Below are 16,912 nucleotides of genomic sequence, written 5' to 3' on the forward strand. Positions count from 1 at the left end.
TAAAACATACCCTTTTAAAAGTTCAGTAGTTTTTATCATATTCACAAAGTTGTGCAGTTATGTAATTTCAAAAAATTTTCATTACCCCCAAAAGAAACCCTGTACCCATTAGCAGTCATTTCTCATTCCCCCCACCTCCCAGCTCCTAGTCTGCTTTCAATCTTTATAAACTTGCCTTGTCTGGCAAGTTATCTCATATAAGTGGAATCATACAACATGTGACCTGTATATCCAGCTTCTTTCCCTTAGCATAATGTTTTCAAGGTTCATTCATGTTACAGCATCAGTATTTCCAATTTTTTTATGGCTGAAAAATATTGCATTGTATGGATATACTCCATTTTTTGTCCATTCATTAACTGATGGATATTTTAATTGTTTTCAATTTGTGACTGTCAGGACCAATGCTTCTGTGAATGTTCATATCCAAGTTTTTGTGTGGGTCTTGAAGATTATGCCCTTGTTTTCTTTGAAGAATTTTCTAGTTTTATGTCTTATATTTGGTCTTTGACGTATTTTGAGTTCATTTTTGTGTATGGTGTAATGCAGAGGTCCAAATTTGTTCTTGTCCATATCCACTTGTCCCAGGACTGTTGTTGAAAATACACTGTTGAAAATACAGAAAATTCTTTCCATTGAATGGTCTTGGCACCCTTGTTAAAAATCAGTTAACCATATATGTCATGGTTTAATTCTAGACTCTTGATTCTGTCCCGTTGACCTATATGCCTGGCCTTATGCCAGTATCACCACCCTGTCTTGATCATTGTAACATGGTAGTAAACTTTGAAACCAAGGAGTATGAGGCCTACAACTTTGTTCTTTTTCAAGATTATTTTGTTTATTCTGAGTCCCTTGCATCTCTACATGAATTTTAGGATCCAGTTGTCAATTTCTGAAAACAACACAAAACAAACAATAAACTAAATGACATTTTGACAGGGATTGTTTGAATCTACGGATTTATTTCAGGAATACTGCCATGTTAACAATGTTAAATCTTTCAATCTATGAACAAAAAAAGTCATTTCATTTAATTAGGTATTCTCTAATTTCTTTCAACAGTAAGTTGTCGTTGTCAGGGTATGACTTTTGCACATCTTTTGTTAAATTTATTCCTCAGTATTTTATTCCTTCTTACGCTATTGAAAGTGGAATTGTTTTCTTAATTTCATTTTTTATTGTTCACTGCTACTGTGTAGATATACAGTTGAGTTTTGTACATTAACTTTGTATTCTGTAAACTGCTGGACCTATTACCTCTAAATTGTTTTGTGTGGATTCCTTAGAATTTTCTATATACAAGATCATTTTGTGTGCAGGTAGAGATTGTTTTACTTCTTCACTTTCAATGTCAATGGCTTTCGTTTCTTTTTCTTGTTTCATTGCCCTAGCGAGATCTCCACAGTACTGAACAGAAGTTGTGAGAATAGGCAATCTTTGTCTTGTTCCAGATATTAGGAGAAAATCTTCCAATCTTTCACCATTAAATATCATAATTGCCATGAGTGTTTTTTGGAGATTCGCTTTATGAAGTTACAGAAGTTTTCTTCTGTTCTTAGTGTTTAATAGTATTGTTGTTGTTGCTTTTAACATGAAAAGGCATTAGATTTCTCATTTTTTTTCTGTATTGAGATAATTGTATGGTTTTTGTCCTTTATTATATTAATATATTACTTTAGTTGTTTTACCATGGAACAAATCCCACCTAATCATGATATATCCTTTTTTTATGTTGCTGGCTTCAGTTTGTTAGTTTTTTTTGTTGAATATTTTTGCATATATATTCATAAGAGCTATTGCTCTGTAGTTGTTTTGTTTGTTTGTTTGTTTTTTCATAATGCCTTTTTCTGATTTTGGCATCAGGAAATAGCGACCTTACAGAGTGAGACAGGATATTTTCTCTCCTCCTTTTTTTTTTTTTTTTTTCTCACAGAGATGGAGTCTTGCTCTGTCGCCCAGGTTGGAGTACAGTGGTGTGATCTTGGGTCACTGCCATCCTCCCCTCCCCGGGTTCAAGCGTTCTCTTGCCTCAGCCTCGTGTAGCTGGGGCTACAGGCATGAGCCACCATGTCCAGCTAATTTTTTTGTATTTTTAGTAGAGTCGGGGTTTCACAATGTTGGCCAGGCTGTTCTCAAACTCCCGACCTCAGGTCATCCGCCTACCTCGACCTCCCAAAGTGCTGGGATTACAGGCGTGAGCCACTGTGCCCAGCCCCTCCTCCTCCTCTTCTTTTTGGAAGAATTTGTGAAGTACTGCTGTTAATTCTTTTTAAACATTTGGCAGAATTCACTAGTGAAACCATCTGGACCGGAGTTTTTCTTAGTGGGAAGAATCACTTGAAACTGGGAGGCGGAGGTTGCAGTGAGCCGAGATTATACCACTGCAGTGAGCCTATATTGTGCCACTGCACTCCAGCCTGGGCAACAGAGCGAGACTCCATCTCTAAATAAATAAACAAATAAATAAAATGTTGTTCAATTCCTCTTTCCTTGTTATAACAATATCCTGTTTAGTTCTATCCATTGTTGAATGTGGGATATTGAAGTTTTCAGATATTATTGTTGAATTATGTATTTATCCCTTTAATTCTGTCCATTTTTGTTTTATTTTGGGATCCTATTTTTATGGGAGTATATATATTAGGGGGATATATATATATATAATTTTTGTCTTCTTAATAGATTGCTACCTATGTATGTTACAAATTCAATAATATAGTGTTATGACTGTTGCTTTATATATATAGTTTTATTTTATTGCTTATATTTTTATTTCTTATATTTATTGCTTTATATATATTTTTACATATAGAATAGTCTCATTCTTAAAGAAATAAAAAACAGAAACTAAATATTATGCAGTCTATTACATACACCAAAATATTTACTATTTCTGGAATGATTTGTTTCTTTCTATGAATTTTAGCAGCTCTCTGGGGGAAATTTCCTCTCTACTTGAAAGATTTTCTTTAGGATTTTTTCTAAAGTGAGTCTGCTAGCAATGAATTATCTTTGTTTATCTGGGGATGTCTTTATTTCACCTTCAGTTTTAGATAATTTTCTGGATATAAAATTCTTGGTTGACAGCATTTGTCTCAGCATGCAGAATGTCATGGAACTTCTTTCTGGTCTCCATTGTTTCTAATGAGAAATCAGTTGGTATTAGTATTAATAATCTGCATGCAATGAGTCATTTTTACTTCCTCCTTTCCAAATTTCTGTCTTTTATTTCAAGTGTTTGATAAAGGTTTGTCTAGGTGAGGGTCTCTTTGTATTTAAACTACATGGTTTGTTGTGTTCTTATATCTGTTGACTAATCCATTTTAAAATAAAATTTGGAACATTTTCCAGGATTATGTCTTAATTTTTTTTTTTTTCTGTTTCTTTCTTTTTCCGCTCTCTTTCTGGAACTCCTATTATACCTACATTGATACACTTGATATTGTACCACAAGTCTCTGTACTTTGTGCATTTTTCTTTAAGCTTTTTTCTCTCTCAGTTCTTCAGATTAGATTGTTTTTATTTATCTATCTTTGTTTAATAATTCCGTTTTTTTTTTAACTTTTATTTTAGATTCAGGGGATACATGTGCAGGTTTGCTATATAGGTAAGCTTATCTTACAGATTATTTCATGACCCAGGTACTAAGCCTAGTACCCAATAGTTAGTTTTTCTAATCCTCTCTCTCCTCCCACTCTCAAGTAGGCCCCAGTGTCTGTTGTTGCCCTCTTTGCTTCCATGTGTTCTCATCATTTAGCTCCAATTTAAAAGTAAGAACATATGGTATTTGGTTTTCTGTTCCTGCGTCAGTTTGCTAAGAATAATGGCCTCCAACTCCATTCATTATCCTGCAAAAGACATGATCTTATTCATTTTTATGGATACATAGTATTGGATGGTATATATTACCACATTGTCTTTATCCAGTCTGCCATTAATGGGCATTTAAGGTTGGTTCCATGTCTTTCTAATTGTGAATAGTGCTGCTGTGAACACAGTGTGCATATCTCATTATGGTAGAATGATTTATATTCCTTTGGGTATATACCTAGTAATGAGATTGCTGGGTCAAGTGGTAGTTGTTTTTAGCTCTTTGAGGAATCACTACACTGCCTTCCACAATGATTAAACTAATTTACACTTCCACCAACAATGTATAGATGTTCCCTTTTCTCTGCAGCCTCACCAGCATCTGTTATTTTTTTTGAACTTTTTAATAATAGTCATTCTGACTGGTGTGGCATAGTATCTCCTTGTGGTTTTGATTTGTGTTTCTCTAATGATCAGTGAGTTGAGCTTTTTTTCATATGCTTGTTGACTGTATGTATGTCTTCTTTTGAGAAGTGTCTGTTCATGTCCTTTGCCCACTTTTCAATGGGGTTGTTTTGTAAATTTGTAAGTTCCTTATAAATGCTGGATATTAGACCTTTGATGCATAGTTTGTGAAATTTTTCTCCCATTCTGTAGGTTGTCTGTTTAATCTACTGATAGTTTATTTTGCTGTGCAGAAACAAATTTAATTTAAATTAAATTAGATCCCATTTGTCCATTTGTCGTGATTGCTTTTGGTGACTTCATCATGAAATCTTTACCCATGCCTATGTCAGGGGTTTTTTGTTTTTTGTTTGTTTGTTTGTTTTGAGATGGAGTCTGTCTTTATCCTGTCTCTTATACACATCTAGATGTGTATAAGAGACAGGTCTGTCTTTATCACCCAGGCTGGAGTGTAGTGGTACGATCTTGGCTCACTAAAACCTCCGCCTCGCGGGTTCAAGCAATTCTCCTGCCTCGACTTCCCAAATAGCTGGGATTACAGGTGCCTGCTACCATGCTCAGCTAATTTTTGTATTTTTAGTAGAGACAGGGTTTCACCATGTTAACCAGGCTGGTCTCGAACTCCTGACCTCAGGTGATCCACCCAACTCGATCCCAAAGTGCTGGGATTACAGACCCCATGCCTATGTCTCAAGTGGTATTGCCTAGGTTGTCTTCCAGGGTTTTTATAATTTTGGGTATTACATTTAAGTCTTTAATCCACCTTGAGTTGATTTTTGTATATGGTGTAAGCAGGGGGTCCAGTTTCAGTCTTCTGCACATGGCTAGCCAGTTATTCCAGCACTATTTATTGAATAGGGCATCCTTTCCCCATTGCTTGTTTTTGTCAAGTTTGTCGAAGATCAGATGGTTGTAGGTGTGTGGCCTTATTTCTGAGGTCTCTATTCTGTTCCACTGGGTCTATGTGTCTGTTTTTGTATCAGGACTATGCTGTTTTCATTATTATAGCCCCATAGTATGGTTTGAAGTTGAGTAATATGACACCTCCAGCTTTGTCCTTTTTGCTTGTGATTGTGTTAGCTTTTCAGGTTCTCTTTTGGTTCCATGTGAATTATTAGTTTAAAATAGTTTTTTTCTAGTTCTGTGGAAAATGTCATTGGTAGTTTGATAGAGATAGCTTTGAATCTATAAATTTCTTTGGGCAGTATGGCCATTTTAATGATATTGATTCTTCCTATTCATGATCATGGAATGTTTTTCCATTTGTGTTATCTCTGACTTCTTTGAGCAGTGTTTTGTAATTTTCATTGTAGAGATCTTACAATCCCTGGTTAGCTGTACTCCTAGGTATTTTATTCTTTTTGTGGCAACTGTGAATGGGATTGCTTTCCTGATTTGGCTCTCAGCTTGGCTGTTATTGGTGTACAGGAAATCTAGTGATTTTTGTACATTGATTTTCTATCCTGAGATTTTTCTGAAGTTGTTTATCAGCTTAAAGAGCTTTTGGGCTGAGATGATGGGATTTTCTAGATAAAGAATCATGTCATTTGCAAACAAAAATAGTTTAACATCCTCTCTTCCTATTTTAATGTCTTTTCTTTTTTTAAAATTTTACTTTAAGTTCTGGGATACGTGTGCTGAATGTGCAGGTTTGTTACATAGGTATACATGTGCCATGGTGGTTTGCTCCACCTATCAACCTGTCATCTAGGTTTTAAGCCCTGCGTGCATTAGGTATTTGTCCTAATGTTCTCCCCCCTCTTTCCCCGCACACCCAACAGACCCTGGTGTGTGATGTTCCCCTCCCTGTGTCCATGTGTTCTAATTGTTCAACTCCCACTTATGAGAACATGCAGTGTTTGGTTTTCTGTTTCTGTGTTAGTTTGCTGCAGATGATGGTTTCCAGCTTCACCTATGTCCCTGCAAAGGGCATGACCACATTCTTTTTTATGGCTGCATAGTATTCCATGGTGTATATGTGCCACATTTTCTTTATCCAGTCTATCATTGATGGACATTTGGGTTGGTTCCAAGTCTTTGCTATTGTAAATAATGCTGCAGTAAACATACATGTGCGTGTGTCTTTATGCTAGAATGATTTATAATCCTTTAGGTGTCTACTCAGTAATGGGATTGCTGGGTCTAATGGTATTTCTGGTTCTAGATCCTTGAGGAATTGCCACACTGTCTTCCACAATGATTAACTAATTTACACTCCCACCAACAATGTAAAAGCATTTCTATTTCTCTGCATCCTCGCCAGCATCTGTTGTTTCCAGACTTTTTAATAATCACCATTCTCACCGGCATGAGATGTTATCTCATTGTGCTTTTGAGTTGCATTTCTCTAATGACCAGTGATGATGAGCTTTTTTTCATATGTTTGTTAGCCACATAAATGTCTTCTTTTGCAAAGTGTCTGGTCATATCCTTTGCCCACTTTTTGATGGTTTTTTTTTCTTGTAAATTTGTTTTAAGTTCCTTGTAGATTCTATATATTAGACCTTTGTTAGATGGATGGATTCCAAAAATTTTCTCCCATTCTGTAGGTTGCCTGTTCATGCTGATGATAGTTTATTTTGCTGTGAAGAAGCTCTTCAGTTGAATTAGATCCCATTTGTCAACTTTGGCTTTTGTTGCCATTGCTTTTGGTGTTTTAGTCATGAAGTATTTGCCCAAGCCAATGTCCTGAATGATATTGCCTAGGTTTTCTTCTAGGGTTTTTATGGTTTTAGGTCTTACTTTTAAGTCTTTAATCCATCTTGAGTTAACTTTTGTATATGGTGTAAGGAAGGTGTCTAGTTTCAGTTTTCTGCATATGGCTAGCCAGTTTTCCCAACACCATTTATTAAATAGGGAATCCTTTCTCCATTGCTTGTTTTTGTCAGGTTTGTCAAAGATCAGATGGTTTTAGATGTGTGGCAATATTTCTGAGGCCTCTGTTCTGTTCCATTGGTCTATATATATGTTTTGGTACCAGTACCTTGCTGTTTTGGTTACTGTAATCTTGTTGTAAGCAAAAAGAACAAAGCTGGTGACATTGCACTATCTGAATGCCCTTCATTTCTTTCTCTTGCCTGAGTGCTCAGGCCAGGACATCCAATACTGTGTTGAATAGGGGTGGTGAGAGAGGGCATCCTTGTCTTAATGCCAGTTTTCAAGGGGAATGCTTCCTGGTTTTGTCCATTCTGTATGATGTTGGCTGTGGTTTAGTCATAGATGGCTCTTATTATTTTGAGGTATGTTCCTTCAATACAAAGTTTATTGAGAGTTTTTAACATAAAAGAATGTTGAATTTTATCAAAAGCCTTTTCTGCAGCTATTAAGCTAATAATGTGATTTTTGTCTTTAGTTCTGTTTATTTGATGAATCACATTCATTGATTTGCATATGTTGAACCAACCTTGCATCCCAGGGATAAAGCCTACTTGATCATGGTGGATTAACTTTTTGATGTGCTGCTGGATTCAGTTTCCAAGTATTTTGTTGAGGATTTCTGCCTCAACGTTCATCAAGGATATGGGGCTGAAGTTTTCTTTGTTGTGTCTCTGCCAGGTTTTGGTATTAGGATGATGCTGGCCTCATAGAATTAGTTGGGGGAGGAGTCCCTTCTCATTTTGTTGGAATAGTTTCAGTAGGAATGGTACCAGCTCTTCTTTCTTTCTTTTAGTGGCAGAATGCAGCTGTGAATCCATCTGGTCCTGGACTTTTTGGTTGATAGACTATTTATTACTGATTCAATTTCAAAACTCATTATTGGTCTGGTCAGGGAATCATTTTCTTCCTGGTTCAGTCTTGAGAAGGTATATGTGTCCAGGAATTTATCTCTTCCAGGTTTTCTAATTTGTGTGCATGTGTGCATAGAGGTGTTCATAGTAGTCTATAATAGTTATTTATATTTCTGTGGGGTTCGTGGTAACATCCCATTTGTCATTTCTGATTGTGTTTATTTCGATTTTCTATCTTTTCTTCTTTGTTAGTCTAGCTAGTGGCCTACCTTATTAATGTTTTTCAAAACACCAACTCTTGGATTTGTTGATCTTTTCATGGCTTTTAATGTCTTGATCTCCTTCAATTCCACCCTGATTTTGGTTATTTCTTATCTAATGTTAACTCTGGAGTTGGTTTGCCCTTGCTTCTCTAGTTCTTTTAGTTGTGCTGTTAGGTTATAAATTTGAGATCATTCTAACTTTTGATATTAAGTTGGAATTTTAGTGCTATAAATTTCCCTCTTAACACTGCCTTAGCTGTGTCCCAGAGATTCTGGTATGTTGTATCTTTGTTCTTATTAGTTTCAAAGAATTTCTTGATTTCTTCCTTAATTTCATTATTTACCCAAAAGCCATTCACAAGCAGGTTGTTTAATTCCCATGTAATTGCATGTTTTGAGTTTTTTGTAATTTGATTTCTATTTTTATTTCACTGCTATCCAAGAGTGAGTTTGGTATGATTTCAGTTCTTTTACATTTGCTGAAAATTGTTATATAACCAATTGTGTGGTTGGCTTTACAATATGTGCCATGTGGTGATGAGAAGAATGTATAGTCTGTTGTTTTGGGGTGGAGAGTCCTGTAGAGGTCTATCAGATCCATTTGGTCCAGTGTTGAATTTAGGTCCTAAATATCTTTGTTAATTTTCTGCCTTGATCATCTGTCTAGTTCTGTCAATGAGTGTTGAAGTCTCCCACTATTATTGTGTGGGAGTCTAAGTCTCTTTGCAGGTCTCTTGAGAACTTGCTTTGTGAATCTGGGTGTCCCTGTGTTGGGGGCATATATATTTAGGAGAGTTAGGTTTTCTTGTTGAATTGAACCCTTTACCATTATGTAATGGTCTTGACTTTTTTGATTTTTCTTTGTTTAAAGTCTGTTTGTCTGAAATTTGGAATGCAACCCCTGCTTTTTTCTGTTTTCCATTTGCTTCGTAGATTTTCCTCCATCTCTTTAGTTTGAGCATATGGGTGTCACTGCATGTGAGATGGGGCTCTTGAAGACAGCATACCATTGGGCCTTGCTTCTTTATCCAGCTTGCCACTACATGCCTTTTAAATGGGGCACAGAGTGACAAGCTGGATAAAGAAGCAAGACCTATTCAAGATTATTATTGATATGTGTGGATTTGATTTTGTCATTGCATTGTTATCTGTTTTTTATGCCAGCTTGTTTGTGTGGTTGCTTTATAGTGTCACTGGCCTCTGTACTTAAGTGTTTTTTGTTTTTTGTTTTTTTTAATTGGCTGGTAATGGTCTTTCCATATTTAGTGCTTGTAAGGCAGGTCTGGTGGTAATGATCTCCCTCAGCATTTGCTTATCTGAAAAGGATCGTATTTCTTCTTCACTGAGGAAGCTTAGTTTGGCTGGATATGAAATTCTTGGTTGAAGATTTTCTTCATTAAGAATGTTGAATATAGGCCCCCAATCTCTTCAGGCTTGTAGGGTTTCTGCTGAGAGGTTTCTGCTGAGAGGTGTGCTGTTAGCCTGATGGGGTTCCCTTTCTTTCTAGCTGCTTTTAACATTCTTTTATTTTGACCCTGGAAAGTCTGATTGTATATCTTGGTGATGATGTTCTTATGGAGAATCTTACAGAGGTTCTCTGTATTTCCTGAATTTGACTGTTGGCCTCTAGAGTAAGGTTGGGGAAGCTTTCACAGAAGATATCCTGAAATATGTTTTCCAAGTTGTTTGCTTTCCCCCCATCCCTTTCAGGGATGCCGGTGATTTATAGTTTTGGCCTCTTTATATAATCCCATATTTTTATATGTTTTAGAGGTTTTATTTGTTCCTTTTCATCATTTTTTCTTTATCTGTATATGACTATCTTGTTTCAGAGAGCCTGTCTTCAAGTTCTGAGATTTCTTCCTCAGTTTGGTCTATTTTGCTGTTAATTCTTGTGATTGCATTGTGAAAATCTTGCAGTTTGTTTTTTAGCTCTATCAGATCAGTTTGGTTCTTTTATACTCAGTATTTCATCTGTCAGCTTCTGTATCATTTTATTTTGATTCTTAGTTTTCTTGGATTGGATTTTGCCATTCTCCTGAACCTCAGTGATCTTTGTTCCTATCAGTATTCTGAATTTTCTTTCTGTTATTCCAGCCAACTCACCCTGGTTAAGAACCCTTGTTGGAGAATTAGTGTAGTCATTTGGAGGATATAAGACACTCTGGCCATCTGACTTGTCAGAGTTCTTGTGTTGGTTCTTTCTCACATCTCTGCATTTAGGTGTTCTCTTAACTGTTGGGCTGCCTCTGATTGAAGCCATCAGGCAGGATCAGAGTGGTTGTGCTGGAGTCCTGGGCCTGGTGGCTCTGCCCAGTGAAGAGAAGTGAGGACCAGGACCTGTGTGGAGAACAGTATGGACACTTTTCCATTAGGTGGATGCTCTGTGCTGGGGGTTCATACCAGTGCCTGGTCCCCATGGACTCTCCAGAGCCTGGAGACAACAAGGGTGAGTGCTGTGAGAGAGCAAAGATGGCAACCCAACCCTCCGACTGCGAGCTCTGTCCCAGAGAGCTGAAGGACTGCTACTGGCTCAATAGCTCCAGTGGGGAAAGGCTGGAGACCCAGGCTGACAGAACCTGCCCAGTGAGGAGATATGGGAACAGGGACTCATGTAACAAACCATCTGGCCACTTTTCCACTGGGCTGCTACAATATGCAGAAGGTCTGCTCCAGTTTCTAATCACCTCAGATTTTCCAGCACCTGAAAGTATCAACAATCAAGACTGCAAAACAGCAAAGATGGCAGCATGCTCCTACCTCTGGGAGCTCCATCCCAGGGAGGTATGGATCTGTTGCCAGCTTGAACACACTGGTGAGAGTAGTTGTAGATCTTGGTCAGGAGATTCTGCCCAGTGAAGAGAAACAGGGTCCAGGATCCATAGAAAAGGCAGTCTAGTTGCAACTTCATAGAGCTGCTTTGCTGTGCTGGGGAACTGCCCCAAGTCCCTAGTTTCCTTGGACTTTCTAGAGCCCTGTGGCAAGAAGAGCTAAGGCTGTGAAACAGCAAAGATGGTGGCCTGTTCCTCCCCCTGGGAGCTCCATTCCAAGGAGGCTTGGAAACACTGCCAGCTGGAAAACACTGGCAAAGGTGGCTGGTGACCCCAGTCAGGATGTCCCACCCAGTGAGGAGAAGCAAGGCCAGGGACCCATGGAAAGAGAAGTAGTCTGGCCACTTTTCTGTAGGGTGGCTGTACTGAAGGCAACAACAGCCAAGACTGGTTTTTAATAGTGGGTTCCTTTTATTTTATAGTTATAACAACAATCATATTTTCATACTTCTTTCTGAGTCAGTTTTGTATGTTATATTGGTAATAAAACATCTAAATTTTCAATTTTATTGTCATAACTATATAACATCTTGTGATTTAAAATATATTATGTGTAACTGTGTTCTTCTTTTCATCCTTAGTGTTTACTTCTGCCTTTTTTCAGTCAGTGATGTCAAAGTTTGTCTATTTATTGCATTTTCAAGAACAAGCAGTTGGTTTAATTGATATTCTTCTTCTTGTATTGTATTGTTACTTTTATTACTAGACTATTTTTAGAGTAGTTTTAGCCCCACATAAAAATTGAACATAAAGTACAGAGACTTTCCATATATTTCCTGCCCCATACATGTATAGCCTTCCCCATTGTTAACATCCCACACCAAAGTGGTACATTTCTTATCATTGATAAGCCTACATTGATACATCCTTGTTACCCATAGTACAAAGTTTACATTATGGCTCACTCTTGGTGTTGTACATTCTGGGGGTTTGGACAAATTTATAATGATATATATCTACCATTATCATATTGTACAAAGTAGTTTCACTGCCTTAAAATTATCTGTGCTGCACCTATTCATTCCTCTCTCCCCCAACCCCAATCTTCTTACTGTCTCCCTAGTTTTGCCTTTTCCAGAATGCCATATAGCTGGAATCATATAGTATACAGACTTTTCAGGTTGGCTTCTTTCACTTAGTAAAATATGCATTTAAGTATTCTTCATGCCTTTTCATGGCTTGGTAGCTCATCCCATTTTAGCTCTTATATTCCATTGCCTGAATGTACTACAGTTTGTCCATTTGGGGCAATTATTTTAAAAGCTGCTATAAACATGTCTGTGCAGGTTTTTGTGTGCACATAATTGTTCCACTCCTTTGGGTAAATATCAAGAAGAATTGCTGGATCATATGGTAGGAGTATGTGTAGTTTGGTAAGAAATTTGCAAACTGTCTTCCAAAGTGGCCAAACCATTTTGCATTCTCACCAGTAGATGCTCCACATCTTTGCCCAGCATTTGGTGTTGTCAGTGTTCTGGATTTTGGCCAGTCTATCTGGTGTGTAGTGGTATGTCATTGTTGTTTTAAATTGTATTTTCCTCTAACATACAGGTGGCACAACTTTTCATATATTTATTTGCTATCCATATATCTTATTTGATAAGGTGTTTATTAAGGTTTTGGGCCATTTTTAGTCAGAATTTTTGTTTTCTTATTACTATTGGGTTGTAAGAGGTTTTTGTATCTTTTTTATAAGTCTTTTATACAATATATGTTTTGCAATTATTTTCTCCCTGTCTGTGGTTTGTCTGTTCATTCTCTTGACAGTGTCTTTGACAGAGCAGAAATTTTTAATTGTAATGAAGTCAGCTTATCAGTTCTTTCTTTCATGGATCGCACTTTGGCATTGTATTTAAAAAGTCATCACTAAACACAAGGTAATGTAGATTGTCTCCTATGTTATCTTTTAGGAGTTTATAGCTCTGCATTTTACGTTTAGGTCTGTGAACAATTTTGAGGTTGTTTTTGTGAAGACTGTAAGGCCTGTGTCCGAATTGATTTTTTGTTTTGTTTTTTGTGTTTTGTTTTGGTTTTTGCATGTGGATGTCCAATTGTTCCAGCACCATTTGCTGAGAACACTGTCTTTGCTTCATTGTATTGCCTTTGCTCCTTTGTCAAAGATCAGTTGACTAAATGTCTGTGTTTATTTCTGGATTATCTATTCTCTTCCATTGGTCTATTTGTCTGTTTTTTCACCAATACCATACTGTCTTGAAGTCAAGTAGTGTCATCTTTCAACTTCATTCTCCTTCAGTATTGTTTTAGCTATCCTGAGTCTTTTGGTTTTCCACATAAATTGTAGAATTAATTTATGGATATTCATGAAGTAACATCCTGGAATTTGGATTGAGACTGCATTAAGTCAATAGATCAAATTGGGAAGAATTCATATCTTCACAGTATTGTCTTCCTGTCCATGAACATGGGATAGCTGTCTGTTTAGCTCATTCTTCTTTAATTCCTTTCATGAGAGTCTTGTAGTTTTTCTTACATAGATTCAAATATCTTTTGTTCAATCTATACCTGAATATTTTGTGTTTTGGTGCTAATGTAAATGGCATTCTGTTTTAAATTTCAAATGTCATTTGTTCATTGCTGGTATATAGGAAAGCAATTGACTTTTAATTATTAACCTTGTATCCTGCTATATTATTATAATTGCTTATTAGTTCCAGGAGATTTTTTGTCAATTCTTTAGTATTTTCTATATTGGCAATCATGTCATCTTTAGACAAAGATAGCTTATTTTTTCCTTCCCAATCTGAATACCTGTATTTTCTTTTCTTGTCTTGTAGCATTAGCCAAGACTTCCATTACAATGGGGAAAGGTAGCAGTGAAAGAGGACATTCTTGCCTTGTTCTTGATCTTAATGGAAAATCTTCTAGTTTGTCACTACTCTGTATGATGTTAGCTGTAGATTTTTTGTAGATATTCATTATCAAGTTGTGGAAGTTCCCTTCTATTCCTAAGATACTGAGTTTTGTTTTGTTTTTTTTTTTTAATCATGAATGGGTGTTAGATTTAGCCAAATACTTTTTCTATATCTATATTATATGATCATGTCATTTTATCTTTTAGTCTATTGATACCATGGATTACATTGATTGATATTCAAATTTTGAAGCAGCCTTTCATGCCTGGGATAAATCCCACTTGGTTGTGGCATATTATTCTTTTTATGGATTGTTGACTTTGATTTCTTGTTATGATTTTTGCATCATGTTGATGAGAAATAATGGCCTGTAGTTTTCTTTTCTTATAATGTTTTCATTTGATTTAGTATTAGGTTAATTTTGGTTTCATAGAAAGAGTTAGGAAGCATTACATCTACTCTATCTTTGGAAATAAAATGTAGAGAATTGGTATAATTTCTTCCTTAAGTATTTCATAGAATTCACCAGTAAACCTATCTGGGTCTAGTGCTTTCTGTTTGGGAAACTTATTATTGACTCAATTTCTTTAATACAGATAGGCCTATTCAGATTGCATATTTATTCTTGTGTGAGTTTTGTCAGACTGTGTCTTTCAATGAATTGATACATTTCATCTAGGTTATCAAATTTGTGAGTATAGAATTGTTCACAGTATTCCTTTATTATCTTTTTAATGTACATGTGATCTGTTTTGATGTCCCCTCTACATTTATGATACTAGTAATTTGTGTTCCCTCTCTCACTCTCCTTTTCTTTCTTTCTTTTTTTTTGAGATGAGGTCTCACCGTGTCACTCAGGCTGAAGTGCAGTGGCATGATCATAGCTCATTGCAGCCTTGAACTCTTGGGTTCCAGAAATCCCTCCGCCTCACCCTCCCAAATAGCTAGGACTACAGGTGCACACCACCATGCCTGGATCATTTTTTATTTTTTGTAGAGACAGAGTCTCTCTAAGTTACCCAGGCTTGTCTCAAACTTCTGGCCTCAAGCAATCTTCCCACTTTGGCCTCCCAAACTGCTGGCATTACAGGAATGATCCACCATCCCTGGCCTTGTGTTCTCTCTTTTTTCTTAGACTGGCCAGAGGCTTATTGGCCTAAAACAATCACATTTCAAATGATATCTATAAGATCACTGAAACCACAGGTGGGCCTACCCTTACTAAAACTGCAACCCACCATAACTCAGCTTAATTTCTGATGGAAACTTGTCAGTTCCTCAGTTGCTACTTACTAGTGGAACGAGGAACTTTTCTGAAGGAAAATAGCATCAACTGTCAGTCTTTGTGATTCTTTTATACACAATGCCCATCATGCTATAAGATACTATTAGACGTATAAGAGGCAAAAACATGAGACCAACAATCAAGCAAAAAATGAGATCATAGAAGCAGACACATAGATGATCCAGATATTGGATACAGCAGATAAAGACTTCAAAATAACTATTATAAATATGTGAAATAAAATTGATTAAAAAGATGAAGAATTTCAACAGAGACACGGAAACTATTTTAAAAAGTAAAATTACTAGAACTGAAAGGTAAAATTTCTGAAATTGTGACTTAATTGACTATGTTTAATAAGACTTTGAACACAGAAGACAGAATTAGTAAACTCAAAGATAGCTCAATATCAAATATCCAAAGTGGTAGATAAAGAGAATAAAAATATAAAAAGAAAAGAGTATAAAAAACTTGTGAAACATTTTCAGAAGGTCTAACATATGAAAAATTGCTTTCATAGAAGAGGAGAAAAGAAAATGGGTCTCAAGGAATATTTGAAGAAATACATGAGACATTATTCAAAATTGATAAAAGGCATCAATTCACAGACTTAAGAAGCTCAGTAAACCCCAAAGGAATAATAAAACTATCATAGTCAAACTGCATCAAACCAAAGCTAAAGAAAAAATGCTAAAAAACAGCCATAAAAGTTACTTTCTAAGAAGCAACAACAAGACTAATTACTGACCTTTCAACTGAAATGATGAACTCTAGATGTTGGTGGAATGAAATATTTAAATTGCTGAAAGAAAAAAAACTGCCAAATTAAACCTCTTTGCCCAATGAAACTATCATTCAAAAATGAAAATAAGATAAAGTTATTCTCAAACAAAAGTTGATATAAATACTTGCATGACTTGAGATAAAAGGAATAGTAAAGAAAATTCTTTGGACTGAAAGAAAACGATCTCAGATGGAAGGAATGGTATGAATGGTATGACAGGAGGAGATGAAGAACACTGAAAAGGATAAATATGTGAGTAAATGTGAAAGATTATTAATTTTTGTACAACAAAAAAACTGTTGTGTAATTTGGTGTTTATAGCACCAATAATATACAAAAACCCTAGCATAAAAGGGGACAGAGACTAAGGGAGTTTGATGTTGTAAGAAACTTGTATTGTACAGGAATTTGTAAATTTGCTAATTTAAGATTTGCTCCAACATATTAAGGATGAACATTGTAATTTGTAGAATAATCACTCAAATGTTCAAAAAGAGGCCTGGCGTGGTGGCTTATGCCCGTAATCCCAGCACTTTGGGAGGCCAAGGCAGGTGGATCACCTGAGGTCGGGAGTTCAAGACCAGCCTGACCAACATGGTAAAACCCTGTATCTACTAAAAATAGAAAAAATTAGCTGGGTGTGGTAGTGTGCACCTGTAATCCCAGCCACTCAGGAGGCTGAGGAAGGAGAATTGCTTGAACCCAGGAAGCAGAGGTAGCAGTAAGCCAAGATCGCACCACTGCACTCCAGCCTGGGTGACAGAGTGAAACTCTGTCTCAAAAATAAATAAATAAATAAATAAATAAATAAATAAATAAATAAATAAAATGTTCAAAAAGATAAAACTCTAAGCTATTAGAGGAAATGAT

At 36.3% G+C, this 16,912-nt stretch overlaps 1 protein-coding gene across 1 annotated transcript in view; it reads left to right on the plus strand.

Annotated features, from left to right (window-relative positions):
- The window catches only part of RTN1 (reticulon 1), a 156,712-nt gene that overhangs the window by 93,928 nt on the left and 45,872 nt on the right, over nt 1-16,912 (plus strand). The window lies entirely within an intron of this gene.

This window comes from Mandrillus leucophaeus, unplaced genomic scaffold, assembly GCF_000951045.1.
Source record: "Mandrillus leucophaeus isolate KB7577 unplaced genomic scaffold, Mleu.le_1.0 Scaffold359, whole genome shotgun sequence".
Classification (NCBI taxonomy): domain Eukaryota; kingdom Metazoa; phylum Chordata; class Mammalia; order Primates; family Cercopithecidae; genus Mandrillus; species Mandrillus leucophaeus.